The following is a 14,017-nucleotide window of genomic DNA, read 5'->3' on the forward strand; positions in this document are numbered from 1 at the left end:
ACTGTGAAATCTGAATTCATGTCTGGACTCAGAATGGTTCTATTTTCCACCCCCCAAATATTGAGGACTATTTTTTTTCTAGAAGTTACTTAGCAGTTTGCTTAGAAGGGAGTGGCTGTTCATGCATGCCGCCTGATGGGGTCATGTCCAGGGATGGGGCTGCTCAGGGGTGCAAAACGAGTCTTGCTCATCACCCTGGTGCTAGGGAGATTCCTTTGTAAAAGTTATTGAGGCCAGGGCCAGGGATTACCCAAGGTGACCTCGTGGTTTCAATGGAGCCTCTCCAAGTCTGCACTTCCCAGGCCTCTTTCTCATGAAACATTCATTTACCTTTGCTTCTGTATCCCTTTGTTCTGTCCCTTTCTTCCCTCACCGTCTTCCTGTGAACTCTCCGGTGGGGGCGGACGAGGGTGCTGGTGCTTTTTAAGACTCTATGCATAATTTTTCCAGAAATTTTTGAGCTGAAAAGTGAATTACCATATACCATGGTCTATTAATAGAATTTTTAAAGCTCAAAAGTAAAAGAAAATGGAGAGTTGTTGTTGAATGGGTAAAGACTGTCAGTTTTGCAAGATGAAAACATTCTGGAGATGGCTGGTGGTTTCACAGCAAGGTGTATGTACTCATCACTACTGCACTATACACTGGAAAAATGTTCAAGATGGTAACATTTATGTTATGTGTAGTTTTCCACAATTAAAAGTAATTTGGCAGGGCACGGTGGCTCACGACTGTAATCCCAGCACTTTGCAAGGCTGAGGCAAGTGGATCACTTGAGGTCAGCAATTCAAAACCAGCCTGACCAACATGATGAAACCTCATCTCTACTAAAAATACAAAAATTAACCCAGCATGGTGGCGGGCGCCTGTAATCCCAGCTACTTGGGAGGCTGAGGCACAAGAATCACCTGAGCCCAGGAGGCGAGGTCACAGTGAGCCTAGAACACACCACTGCACTCCAGCCTGGGTGACAGAGTGAGACCCTATCTCAGATACACACACACACACACACACACACACACACACACACACACACACACAGCCTTAAATAAATAAATAAAAATAATTTGATTGCCATTAATAAAAAACAGTAAAAGAAAGTCCTCTTTTCTAAGGTTGAATGGACTAGTCCATTTTGCACTGAATATCTATGCTTATCAGAACCTGGGGAGAATTCTGAAGATAAAGTTTTAACAATAAAAAAAATGCGAGTTAAGAACTGTGCCAGCTGACTGTACAGATGGTCATGGCCTTGATGGGTTTTCAGAGATTTTGCTGTTGCAAACAACACTGCATTACACACTGCCTGGTTCTTAAAAGGACCAGGTGAGCTTTGCAAATGATTACCCCACTAGGCTATAGGGTTGGTACCCAGCATTGTAGGAAATGACCTTCAAGATAGGGAGGTGGCTGTGCTTGAGCCCCTGGAAATGCCCAACAGCTTCTATTATGAATGTGTGAGGCTTTCGTGTCTTTGGGGGAAGTTGTCACTCATTCTACCTCGTCTTTCTGGCCACCAGGTCTGAGCAACTGTCCTCCCTCTGCACAGCACTGAAGTGTCCAGGGTTCTTGGGTTCAGATAACCTAGTGACAGGCACAGAGATCTGTGGACAGGAGCCACTCCCTCAAGCACAGAGGAGCTGCCGAAAAGCAGTGCCTTGGAGTCAGTCCTCCAAGTCGGCCAGGAGCAGGTGACACGCTGCGTCCTTCCTCCCAATATGTACATCCTCCCAGCCCATGTTCACTAGTTCATAATTATTGAAAAGCTATTTTAATTGTAAGGTCACCACCTGTCTTCCTAAGCTATGATGTTTCAGCCAGTCACCCCACCCACCATCAAGATGAACAAATTGGAGAAAGGATGGGCTGTTGCTCTGTTGGATCACTATGGGTGCAAGACTTTGTACATAAATTGATTTGCTTTGCTCCCTTCCATTTTTGTTTGCAAAGTCGGGCCTGTAGTCTGAATACCCTCTTGTGCCAAGGAGTTGATCATTCATTTGGGCCCCAGTCCTGGGCTCTTGAAAAGATAGGAATTAGAGGGCATGAAGCAGCCATTGGCTTCCTCATTCTAGGCCTCCTTTTGCTGAGGGTGATGTCATCAACATCTTTTTGATGGGCATTGACGAGCTTCTTGGAGTTGCTGAGTACCAGCTGAGCCCTTCTGGTTGCCGGGGCCTTAAAAAGGAGATGAGTTCACACTGCTTTCAGGGGAAGCCTGGTGGACAGAAGGGTCATGAGCTTTGGCTCAGCTCGGACCTGGGTACAAATTCCACTTTTATTCCTCTGCAACTGTGGTCTCAGGTAGCCTGTGCAAATGTTCTATGGTTTACTTTCCTATGGAGTGGAGGGAATACCTTCGCTGTAGGGGTGTGGCTGAGTCCTTCAACTTCTGTGGTCATGCTTTCATAAAACATTCAAATAAAATAACACAAGTATTCCTCATAGTCCGATGGGAAATCCCAAATCTCCTCCTTCCCTAGGGATTCTGGGGACTCTGGGTGGCTGCCCACCGGTCTTCTGCCTGCGGGGCCCAGCTCTGCTCTGGGCTGCCTTGGGTCTTTCCTGCCAGTGGCTCTGGGTTCTAGAACAGCAGTCTCCACGGATGCCGATTTGCATGCGTGAGTATTGCAGAAGGTCTGGGGATAACACAAGGGCAGCCCAGGCAATCAGCATTTCCCTTCCTGAGTTTTCTTGTCATCCCAGCAAGGGGAGCCAACCTGTTGCTCACTGCCTTCCTCCCCGGTCTAGCCCGCTGCCCTGCCGCACTGGCGTCAGAACTGTGCTCTCCCTGGGGAGATCTTTCCTATCTGTCTCTGCTTCTCATTTCCCATCTCTGTCTCTGCTGTCCCCTGGCTTCCTGTCTCTGGGGCTTCTGGGCTGGGGTGGTGGGCGGAATGTCTGGGTTTTTCTTTTGATAGAGACCTTCTTCCATCCTGGCTAGCTGGCGCCTTGCCTTTCAAAACCATGAGTTCCGTGAGAAGAGCTCTGCTACTCCCCTAGGAAGCAGAAGAGGCTGCTCTTGTTTTGACTGTAAGTTTCCAGCAGCCCCTCCATTCCTGATCCGGGACTCTGTGAAGACTAAATGACTGTGCTTGTAGAGCACCAGTGCATGGTTAGTGCTCAATATGCTTTATTTTTCCCAATTTTCCCTTCTTCATCCTTGCCCTGCCCGAGGTTTGGCTATTTTGTTCTGTGGCTGCCTCATTTCTGAGGTCACCAGATCCCATAGGTGGTGAGTGGATGTGAGAAGATACTTCCTCCCCATTATCTCTGTCCTGGTTTTGTTTTCTGTGCTGTGACTCGCTAATGGTGCTAAATCATTACTTTCCCAACAACAAGAATGCCAAGGCCTCTCCCTGTGCAAAGTACTCTGGGATTTGAGTTTGAAATAACAGGTCACATGGGGAACCACAGATTTCTCTCCTGGCCTGTCTCAAACTCTGGGCCTGGGTTCAGCTGTGCAGCAAGAAGCCCACTGCTCACTGTACAGAAGCAGCTCAGTTCGGAAGGACAGCCTCTCGTAGTGGACATTTGTTCAGGGCTCGCCACGACTGACTGCACCAGGCTGAATAGTGTCCTCAGAATTCACGTCCCCCTCAGAACCTCCAGTGTGATCTTATTTAACAACAGGGTCCTTGCAGATATAATCAGTCAAGGGGAGGTCCCCCTAGAACCTTGTATGTGATCTTATTTAGAAACAGGGTCTTTAAAAATGTTATCAATCAAGAGATCATACTGGATGAGGGTGGGCCCTTAATCCAATGACTGGTGTCCTTAAGAAGAGAAAACAGACATACAGAGGCACAGAGGGAGAATGCCACGTGACATCAGATGTGGAGACCGGAGTGATGCGGCTGTAAGCCAAGGGTTGCAGACAGTCAACGGACATTGGAAGACGCAGAGAAGGATCCTCCCCTAGAGCTTTTAGAGAGACCCTGGCCCTGCTGATGCCTTGAAGCTGTATCCTTCAGAACCGAGAGAGAGTCCATTTCTGCTGTTCCCAGGCTGGAGTGCAGTGGCACGATCTTGGCTCACTGAAGCCCCCGCCTCCTGGGTTCAAGCGATTCTCCTGCCTCAGCCTTTCTGAGTAGCTGGCATTATAGGCATGCACCACCACACCTGGCTAATTTTGTAGTTTTTATAGTAGAGATGGGGTTTCTCCATGTTGGTCAGGCTGGTCTCGAACTCCCAACCTCAGATGATCTACTGCCTCTGCCTCCCAAAGTGCTGGGATTACAGGCATGAGCCACCACGCCTGGCCCTCATTTCTGCTGTTTTAAGCCACCTGGAGTGTGGTGTGCTTTGTTATGGTAGCCCCAGGAAACTGATACTCAGACTCAAAGATGGCACACCCTCGTGACTGTCCTCACCCCTGACGATGTGGCTTTAATTTTAACTCCCACCCTACCTTCCATTCTCTGTTCTGCCATGGTAATAGGGTGATAGCATCGCAGCTTCAGGTGCGATGACCTGTTAGAGACCTCATATGCCCTAGAATGTGCATCTTCTTCATAATTGGCCTTTCCCAAATAACTTGACTAGAATGTCCACCCATCCATTTTTTCATTTACTCACTCACTCATTCACATATTAAATACGTATGGGGTGCCTGCTGAGGCAGATGCTTGGGAATCTGAGATAAGATAGATACACTTGCTGCCCCCATCTCGCCTGGCACAATGCGGGAGACCTGCCTGTACCCGTGAGACGCCTTTATTCCTGGTGAATCCTTCTCAGCTGAGGTGGGATCGGCCCTTGCTGGCTGCAGCCTGTCCTCCCAGCAGCAGAAGGCAGCTTCCCCTTACTGTCAAATATAGTGAACTCCAAGTTTCTCTTCAAAGAACCAGTATGTCAGGATGTTCAACTCTCTTATTCTTTGTTCTCCATTTTAAAGTTTAACTTCCTGGTTCTCTTTGCCCCCTCACCCCTAGTTTCAGTAAACAACCTTTTCCACCGGTTCTAATCAGTAGTTCACATCAGTTCCCCTGGTCACCTGCTCCGTCCTGAGTCACCCCTGGTCACCTGCTCTGACCTGAATTATCCTGAGTCACCTGTTCTGTAACCACCGTTCTCGCCAAACTACTCACCACGCCACTCTGGCTCACACCCCTGCTCTCTAAAATAGCCAGTTGGAATCAGCTCAGACTGTGCGGTCCAACCCTAGCCAATAGCAGAATAGCACAGCAGCAGGGGCTCCCTGCGTCAGGAATAAGAACCCTTTCCCCTCCCTTGTTCAGGCTGCTCTCACCATTGCTCCATCTGCACATTGCACCCTTCCATAGAAGTAAAATTGCCTTGCTGGGAAGATTCTTTGAGCGCTGGTTCTTCTTTTCGGCACCAAGGAACAAGCATTTCTCTCTAACATTATCAAGTTTAAATAAATGTGAGATTTCTCTTCATGGTCCAGCTGCCCAATGTTGATGATCTTGGGAAACTGTTAAAACAGTCACACTCTTGAAAACTGTCTTTCCCGACAGCTTCCCTGCCAGTCAAGCTGCAAATTGGCCCAGGGCTGTCAGCACAGCAGCATCTGCCAAGGAACCAGAGAGTTTCCTGGACTCCCTCTCCCACAGCAGAGAAGCCGTGCAATGGGGACATAGGAAACGGGGTGGAAGTGAGCGAATAAGCACAGAGGATGTGCTGCCACCTCTGAGGGGCCCTGTGGGGCAACAGATTTGATGCTCTTGCTGACAGTGATGACCCAGGATCAGGTGAGGCTGTGCCTGGGAGTCTGCAGCTCCTGGGTCTCTCTTGGCCTTGCTCTGTAGGAATTACTTTGTCATCAGAGCAGTCAGTGGGGTCTGGACAAAGGTGACTGCATCAGACAGCCAGCTCTTTGTGGGAGGGGGAGGGGTTTCGTGCTCAGCTCACATGTGGAGCCAGGCCATGTGTGTTCAGGGGTCTGCTGAGCATGTTGGGGCTTAGGGAGGTCGCAAGGCCACCGTGGCAGCTGTTCCTTGGGTGGGAGGCTGGTGTTGTACCAGGTAAAGAAAAATCTCCTGTGACCTAGCACCTCCGGTGTCCTCAGTCCTCGGAGAGCACTTTGGGGGCTAGGGATCTTTTTTTTTTTTTTTTTAATCAAGGTGAAATTCATATAATATACACTAAGCCTTTTAAAGGGTACCCTTTGGTGATATTTAGTGTATTCATAATGTTGTGCAAGCCCCAGGTCTCTCTAGTTTCAAAACTTTGTCATCGCCCCCTAAAACCTCCCTGAACCTGAAACTGAACAGCAGGTTCACTGCTCTCACCGCATGCAGAGTCCAATTAACAAGAGTGAGGTCTGGTATAAAGAAAGTGGTTTATTCTGATGCCAGGTTAGGGGAAGAGGCGTCTTGTCTTTAAATGTGCCACTTCACTTTCCGAGCAGAAAGTGGGCACTTTTAAAAGTCAGGGGAGGGAACAAGCAATGGTGAAGGGTCCATGCTAGCTCTGATGCCTTCCCTACTGGTTGGTCGGGCTGGTGACTGCTGGCACCTTCATGGGCAGGCAACCTCCTGGAGGGGGAAAGTTTCATGTCGGGCTTGCTTTGCTTTATAAATCCACTTGTAACTCTCCAGACTTGTTTTGGAGCAGATAATTAAAAGAACTTGCCCAGTAGGGAGAGGCTAGTGAAGGGGGAGGTAAAAGGCTGTATCTGCATTCCTTTTTCTTTTCTTCCTTCCTTCCTTCCTTCCTTCCTTCCTTCCTTCCTTCCTTCCTTCCTTTCTTTTCTTTCTTTCTTTGTTTTTGAGATGGAGTCTTGCTCTGTCGCCCAGGCTGGAGTGCAGTGGCACAATCTCAGCTCACTGCAACTTCTACCTCTGGGGTTCAAGTGATTCTCCTGCCTCAGCCTCCTGAGTAGCTAGGATCACAGGTGTGTGCCACCACTCCCAGCTAATTTTTGTATTTTTAGTGGAGACCAGGGTTTCACCATGTTGGCCAGGCTGGTCTTGAACTCCTTACCTCAGGTGATCCACCCACCTCAGCCTCCCAGAGTGCTAGGATTACAGGCATGAGCCACCACTCTCGGACTGTATTTGCATTTCTAAAGGGCTAAGTAGGAAGTGGGGAACTGGGGGAATAAGAAAAGAAGAGAGAGAAAAAAATAATTAAACCATCTCTTAGAAAAATGGGGGCTACAAATCCAGAGTAATTCCTCCCCAGTTCTCTCCGCCATCCCTGGGTAACCTGGAATTTGTTGTCCCTGTGGGTCTGCCAGTCTGGATGGAGCATTCACAGGTATCCTGAGCCCAGGCTTCTAGGTTGCAGGTGAGTTGCCTTCCCAAAAAAGGAACCTCTTTTCCCCAGTCAAGCACCTACTCATTTCAGTCAAGGTCCCAACCAGAAGGCAGAAAACAGCAAGCACAGCAGCCCAAGAATCTTGGTCCCTTTGAAGTCCCAGTAATGGGACTTGATCTGGGATTCTTACTATTCTTTTAAGAATAGTCCCATGTACAAATCACCTGAGGTCAGGAGTCCAAGACCAGCCTGGCCAACATGGCGAAACCCTACCTCTACTAAAAATACAAAAATTAGCTGGGCATGGTGGCAGGTGCCTGTAATCCCAGTACTCAGGAGGTTGCAGTGAGCTGAGATTGCACCTCTGCACTCTAGCCTGGGTGACAAGAGCAAAACTCCATCTCAAAAAAAAAAAGAAAGAAAGAAGAAGTCTCATGTAGTGAGCAGGTGCTTGGTTTGGGGCTCAGGAGCCCTGAGCTGTGGCTGGTGCGGGTGCTGGTACCAGCAGAGGGTGAGATGGGTTCTGATGCTGCCAGGCCCACCTGGGGCTTCCTTCCACCTTTCCTAGATCTCCTCTTCCAATTGTGTCCCTTTTCCATCTCTGTCTGCACTGACATCTAGTTCCCAACATGGCTCACAGCCCAGCTGCATGGGGAACTGGCTGTAGCCACCTCAGAGCCCAGGCCTTCTACCACTGACACTCAAACCTCAGCCAGCCTCCTCTTCCTTCCTCCTCCTCTGAGGGATTGTGGCCTGAGTCTCAAATCACCACGGTTTTTTGAGCCAACTGAGGGTGTGCCCCAGAGAAACACAAGTCACAGAAGCATCTGTGGCTGTTTTTTCCAGAGGTTCTAAAGAGATTTAGTATTTATACATTTTCCTTACAAGAAGAGGGGCAGGTTGGCACTGAGGCAAATGATGACATCCTTGAGAGATTTTAGTGCCCGGTAAATCTACATTTGACATAAGATAGGTGAACATTTGAAGAAAAAGGGAATAGAGGAGGCAATGTCTCAGGGAGGGGTGAAGGATCTTGTCTTTTTTTGGTGCTTGGGAAGATAAGCTGTGCCTGGGAAGGATCTTGTCTTTTGAAAGGACTGGTTTCTGTTTAGCCCATAGGGTAGAAAGCCTAATGACTGGCAGTGAGGAATGGGGTATAATGAGGAGTGTCCCATCTCTATCCGTTGTAGCTGTGAACTCAGCTTCCAAGGTTTCTCTGGGATTCTCTTGGCCAAGAAGTGGTCCATTTAGTCAGTTGCGGGCTTAGCATTTTATTTTTATTTCTCACTTCTGAACAACCTGTGGATGTGCATAGGGTCCTGGGAATGTCCAATTGTTTGCTGTCAGGTATGGGGTCAGAGATTGAGCTGCCTGATGCCGCAGAGCTTAGGCCTCGTGTTTCAGGGAAGGCAGCTGGAAGCAGGGCCCCCGTCTCTTGTTCTCTCTCACACATGTGCTTCCCGAAACAGAAGATGAAGAGGAGCGCAGCCTTTGCCACACGTCCATCTCCATCTGCGGATGCGTGTACTCCTTCCATGAGCCTTGAGTGAGCCCCTCATCGTTGGGGCCCTTGTATCTTTCATGCTTATTTCTCCAGCATCTCACACAGTGCTGGGCATGTAGCAGAGTTCAGTGAACAATAGGATGAAGTCAGTAAAAGCTTTTTGCTTCAAGATTAAAGCTATATCTGCATCAATCAATGGGCATTGGCCAAATGTAGGTCATATCTAGCCTAAGATGGGATCATGAGATTGCTTTCTCATATACTGTGGTCATTAAGACAGCAAAATAACAGGCTGATCAATTAATAATTAAATTTTTAACTAGAAGACATCTGCAGGCATGCATTTGCCGAGTCAGAGCTGTGATCCTTAAAAAGCTAAAGTGATTTAAGCCATGTAATTAAGTTGTCACAGGAAAGGAGATATCGAGCCAAAGTTGCTTGAGCTGGTTGGAGGGGGTGACCAACCAACCCAGGCTGCCAGGGACTGAGGGGTTCCAACGACATGATGCTTCCTGTTTAAAACCAGGACAGTCCTGGGAAAAACTGGGACAAGTTGGTTGCTTTGTTGTTAGGCCACATGTCAGAGTCCCATGTACTATAGGTTGGGGAAGCGACAGATAAAATAGAGTGTGTTCAGAGGAGGAAACCAGGGCAGTGAGAGCCCTGGAAATCATCGTGAGGGCTATGCAGGGAATAGGGATGTTTAGGCAGGAACAGAGACAACTTAGGGGAAAATAGGCTACATTTCCTCCAAATCTGTAGGACCGTCATGTAACTGATGGAGGGTGTCCAGGTTCTTGGCATCTTGAATAAAGAATTGGACAAAATGCATAAACAAAGCAAGGAAAGAATGAAGCAACAAAAGCAGAGATGTATTGAAAATGAAAATGAAAGTACGCACCACAGGGTGGGGGTGGGCCTGAGCATGGGGGCTCAAGAGCCCCGTTACAGAATTTTCTAGAGGTTTCCATAGGTTTTATGTATACCCTATGTAAATGAAGAGGATGAAGTAAAGTTACAAGGTCATTTACTTGGTGTATGCCCTCTGTAAATGGAAAGGGTATTTCCTGTCATAGCTAAATTGTTTCCATTTGATTTAGTTTTAGGAAGTCAGCATGAATTGGCCTTATGTTTCCTTCTTTCAGGCCCTATTCTCCTGCCTCCATCATACATGAAAGGGAGAAGGCTTAGTCATCCTAGCTGAAGAGGAATGAGTTAAGATCAGCAGGTAGACTTCAGCTTGATAAAGGAGGACCTTCCTAGCAATTAGGGCTGAAAATAGCGCGAGAGGCTGCTTCGTGAGGGTGTGAGCTCTTAGTCTCCGGAGGGCTCCCATGAATTTATGTCAGGGATATCTGAGAATAGATTATTGAAAGGAGGTGAAGGGTAGTCCAGGTGATTGAGGGATGTATTTTATGACCATGTCTGAGGAGTAAGAAATGACTGAGATGAGGGTGACCAGAAGGCCCTACAGGGTAGCAGACACTTTGTGCTGGTCTCAGAGGAATCAAAAGAAAACCACAGGAGGACTCGGGGGTGAGGAGACAGAGATGTTTAGGGCAGGTGGTAGCTTCCTAGGGCTGGTATAACCAGGTGCCCCAAACTGGTGGCTTAGAATAACTTATCCTGCCACAGTTCTGGAGGCCAGAAGCCAAGAGTGAAGTGTTGACAGGACTGGTTCCTTCTGGGGCTGTCAGGGAGAGTCTGTTCCAGGCCTCTCAGAGCTGCAGGGAGAGTCCGCTCCAGGCCTCTCTCAGAGCTGCAGGGAGAGTCCGCTCCAGGCCTCTCTCAGAGCTGCAGGGAGAGTCCGCTCCAGGCCGCTCGCAGAGCTGCAGGGAGAGTCCGCTCCAGGCCGCTCGCAGAGCTGCAGGGAGAGTCCGCTCCAGGCCGCTCTCAGAGCTGCAGGGAGAGTCCGCTCCAGGCCGCTCTCAGAGCTGTAGGTGGTCTGATGTGAGCCTTTGACATCCCTCGACTTCTAAGTGCATCACCACAGCCTCTGCCTTCGCTCACCTGGCGTTCCCCCTGTGTGTGTCCGTATTCAAATCTCCCTATCAGATGAGGCGTCACCTAATGACTTTACTTGAACTCAAAAGCCTTAGTAAAAACCCCATCTCCAAGCAAGGTCACTCTCAAGCACTGGGGGTGAGGACTCCAACATAGTTTTTCTTTGGTTGGGGGAGCACAATTCAGCCCATAATAGGGCAGGATTAGTAGACCAATTTGGACAGAGCAGAATGCTTGAGTAGTTTAATAAGGAAAGTAAGGTTGGAAAGAGCGTTTCAGGCTCCACTCCTGGAGTCTGTTGATCCCCGTAACTAAGGTGTTGCAGACGAATCAGCTGGTTTTCCATACACAGGAGGTATGGAAGTAACCACAGGAAGGGATCAAAGCTCCCTCTGTGAGGATAAAGCCCCCATAGACTGGATCAGCCTGAATTTCTGTTTCAAAGGTCAGAAGCCCTACTCAAATTAGGTTAAGAAAAATGTAAAGAAATTCGGGCTCACATAAGCGAAAATTCCAGGGGCAGGTCTGACTTTGGCTTCAGGCAAGAATAGATCTAGCATTTCAGGGCCTTCGTGTGGAGGTCGGGGCTCCCCCTGTCACTAACTTGCAGACTGGCAGGTTGGCCACAAACACCTCCCACTCACATCCTGCCCTCTGAGGGCTCCAGCAGAAGGGTCTGTGCTCCTGCAAGCTCTGTGAGAAAAGTCATCTGATTGGTCTGGCTTGGATCCTGGGATCATCTCTGAGCCAGTGCCCAGCTGAAGGAAGGAAGTGTGTTCCTGAGTCACAGGCCCACACTTGCATGTCTGAAGCACCTGGAATAGATTCCCCACATGAGTGTTACCGGAAAGGGGTCCCAATCCAGACCCCAGGAGAGGGTTCCGGGGCCTCACGCAAGAAAGAATTCGAGATGAATCCATAGAGTAAAGTGAAAGCAAGTTTATTAAGAAAGTAAAGGAAGAAAGAATGGCTACTTCATAGGCAGAACAGCAGCCTGGGCCACTCAGCTGCTTCTATTTATTGTTACTTCTTGATTACACGCTAAACAAGGGGTGCGTTATTAATGAGTTTTCTGGGAAAGAGGGAGCAATTCCTGGAACTGATGGTCCATCCATTTTTAGACCATATAGGGTAACTTCCTGATCTTACCATAGCATCTGTAAACTGTCATGGAGCTGGTGGGAGTGCCTTTAGCATGCTAATGCATTATAATTAGTGTATAATGAGCACTGAGGACCACCAGAGGTCACTCTTGTTGCCATCTTGGTTTTGATGGGTTTTTCTGACTTCTTTACTGCAACCGGTTTTATATAAGCGAGGTCTTTATGACCTGTTCCTTGTGCCAGCCTCCTATCTCATCCTGTGACTTAGAACACCTAACTTACTGGGAATGCAGCCCAGCAGGTCTCAGCCTCATTTTCCACAGCTCCTATTCAAGATGGAGTCGCTCTGGTTCAAACAACTCTGACAGGAGGAAGGGCTTCTCTTGTCCACAGAAGGAAGCCGGGGATAGCTGGTTTAGATGACTAACTGGCTCTGTCTATCGACTCTGGGCTCAGTCCTCAGTCATCGCTTACCTAAGTGCTGGGCTCCTAATAGGGAGGGTCTCAATAAAACTTTGCCCAATCAGAATAAATGGACAAATAAGGGAGTATTTGTTCAAAACGTGGGTGACTGAAAGTTGTGAAGTTCTGAGACAGTTCCTGGAAAAGGTACCCATACCTTTCAGAAGCCCGATTAGCCTTGAGGAAGGAAGAATGTTGCCAAACACAGAGCTCTTTTGTATTTAGGGCTCTCAGTTTTTCTTCAATCCTTTTTGAGAACCTTGAAGGCATAATTTGTGTTCCAAAACAAAAGGGGCTTTAAAGTCCTTTGAAAAGACGCCCCCCCCCGCCCCCACCCACCGAGGTTTAGGGCGTGTTGAATAGCTCTTAGATAACAGCCTGCGAGTAAGTTAGGTGTAAATGAATGCAAAATACATGTTTTACCTTTGTTTTGAAACTGGCAGGTTTGGAAATCAAGGGAAGGCAGCTTGCCCGAGGCGTGGTCAGCCTCCACTCCCAAAAGGAAAGGGCTTGAGAAATAAATCACTGAGGCATCTGGTTAAGCCTGAGTGGCTTTGCTTTCTTGTCTGGACAAAATGCCAGTTGTACTCCCACGTTATTTCCCTTCCCATAACAGTTATTTGTTTGTAATTGCATGACTGGAAAACCGTTTGTGAATATTAAAGCTGTATTTTCAGTGCTTGAGTCTATATGTGATTTTTAACTTGTTGCAAGTGGCCTCTGTTCTCAAGGGTGGAGCCAGTCTTTAAGTGAACCTTGATCTTTTTGGGTATGGCGCTTGTGACCTGTGGCTGTGGGGATGCAGGCACAGGGCTGGCTCAGTTAATGGCAGATGTATGTAACACGTGCTGAGTATTCTCAAACTGTGAATGTCTACAGAGCCAGCTGGGATCCTGTTGCAGTGTGGTTTCTAATTCAGTAGATCAGGGCTGGATCTAGCGAACAGCCAATGCTACTGGTCTGTGGACCACAGTTGGTGGCATAGATCTGGCCTCGCTCCTCCACATACCACAGAGTGCTCATCCCCCCACTGCCCTCACTGCCTCTAGAGTGGCCCCGGGAGCCACTGGGTTAAACAGACAGCTGCATGGTTCCCACATTGCTCACACGGTTTCTAGGGCTGTGGGTTCTCTGCGTTGGAGGGAGCACTGAACAGAGCAGGAAATGCACCACATTTCCAGTGTCATCTTCTTGACGGAGATGTCACCAGGCTGACTGGGGGACCTCAAGGCAGATGGAGTGGTCCATTCACGGCTGCCCTCCTTCTTGCTCTTGCTCTTCCCTGTCCTATCCTCTCTTCTCTGTGTTCTTGGTTTTTGTAATTATATAAACTATACACACTTACAGGAATGCAGAGAGGGAGTCAATTTATATGGAAGGGAATCAAGTGAGGAGCAGACATTGCCTCCCTGACCCCCGAATCCCAGTCCCCAAAGGTCAGCTCTGTTAACACATTCTGATTATATCCGCTAGGGTGCTTCAGCTCCCACAGCAGAAACCCCAGTTCCCACTGGCTTAGCTGCAAAGGTGGGTCTTTATCTTGTCCAAGGTTGGGCTCTGGGGTTGGTTGATTCAGTTGCTCTTAGTGTTACTGGAGTTCTCTGACTTCTACTGTGGGTCATCTACACCACGGAAGTCATCCTGAGGCTAGTTCTTCTTGAGGTCAGATGGCCATAGTAGCGAGTGGGCAACGTGCTTCTGCATTCTTACTGCTGGGGAG

The 14,017-nt window shown here is 48.4% G+C and overlaps 1 protein-coding gene across 1 annotated transcript in view; it reads left to right on the forward strand.

Annotated features, from left to right (window-relative positions):
- CPXM2 (carboxypeptidase X (M14 family), member 2) overlaps window positions 1–14,017 on the forward strand; it is a 147,380-nt gene that overhangs the window by 97,653 nt on the left and 35,710 nt on the right. The gene's annotated exons all lie outside the window — the stretch shown is intronic.

The sequence above is a fragment of the Colobus angolensis genome, unplaced genomic scaffold (genome assembly GCF_000951035.1).
Source record: "Colobus angolensis palliatus isolate OR3802 unplaced genomic scaffold, Cang.pa_1.0 Scaffold85, whole genome shotgun sequence".
NCBI lineage: Eukaryota > Metazoa > Chordata > Mammalia > Primates > Cercopithecidae > Colobus > Colobus angolensis.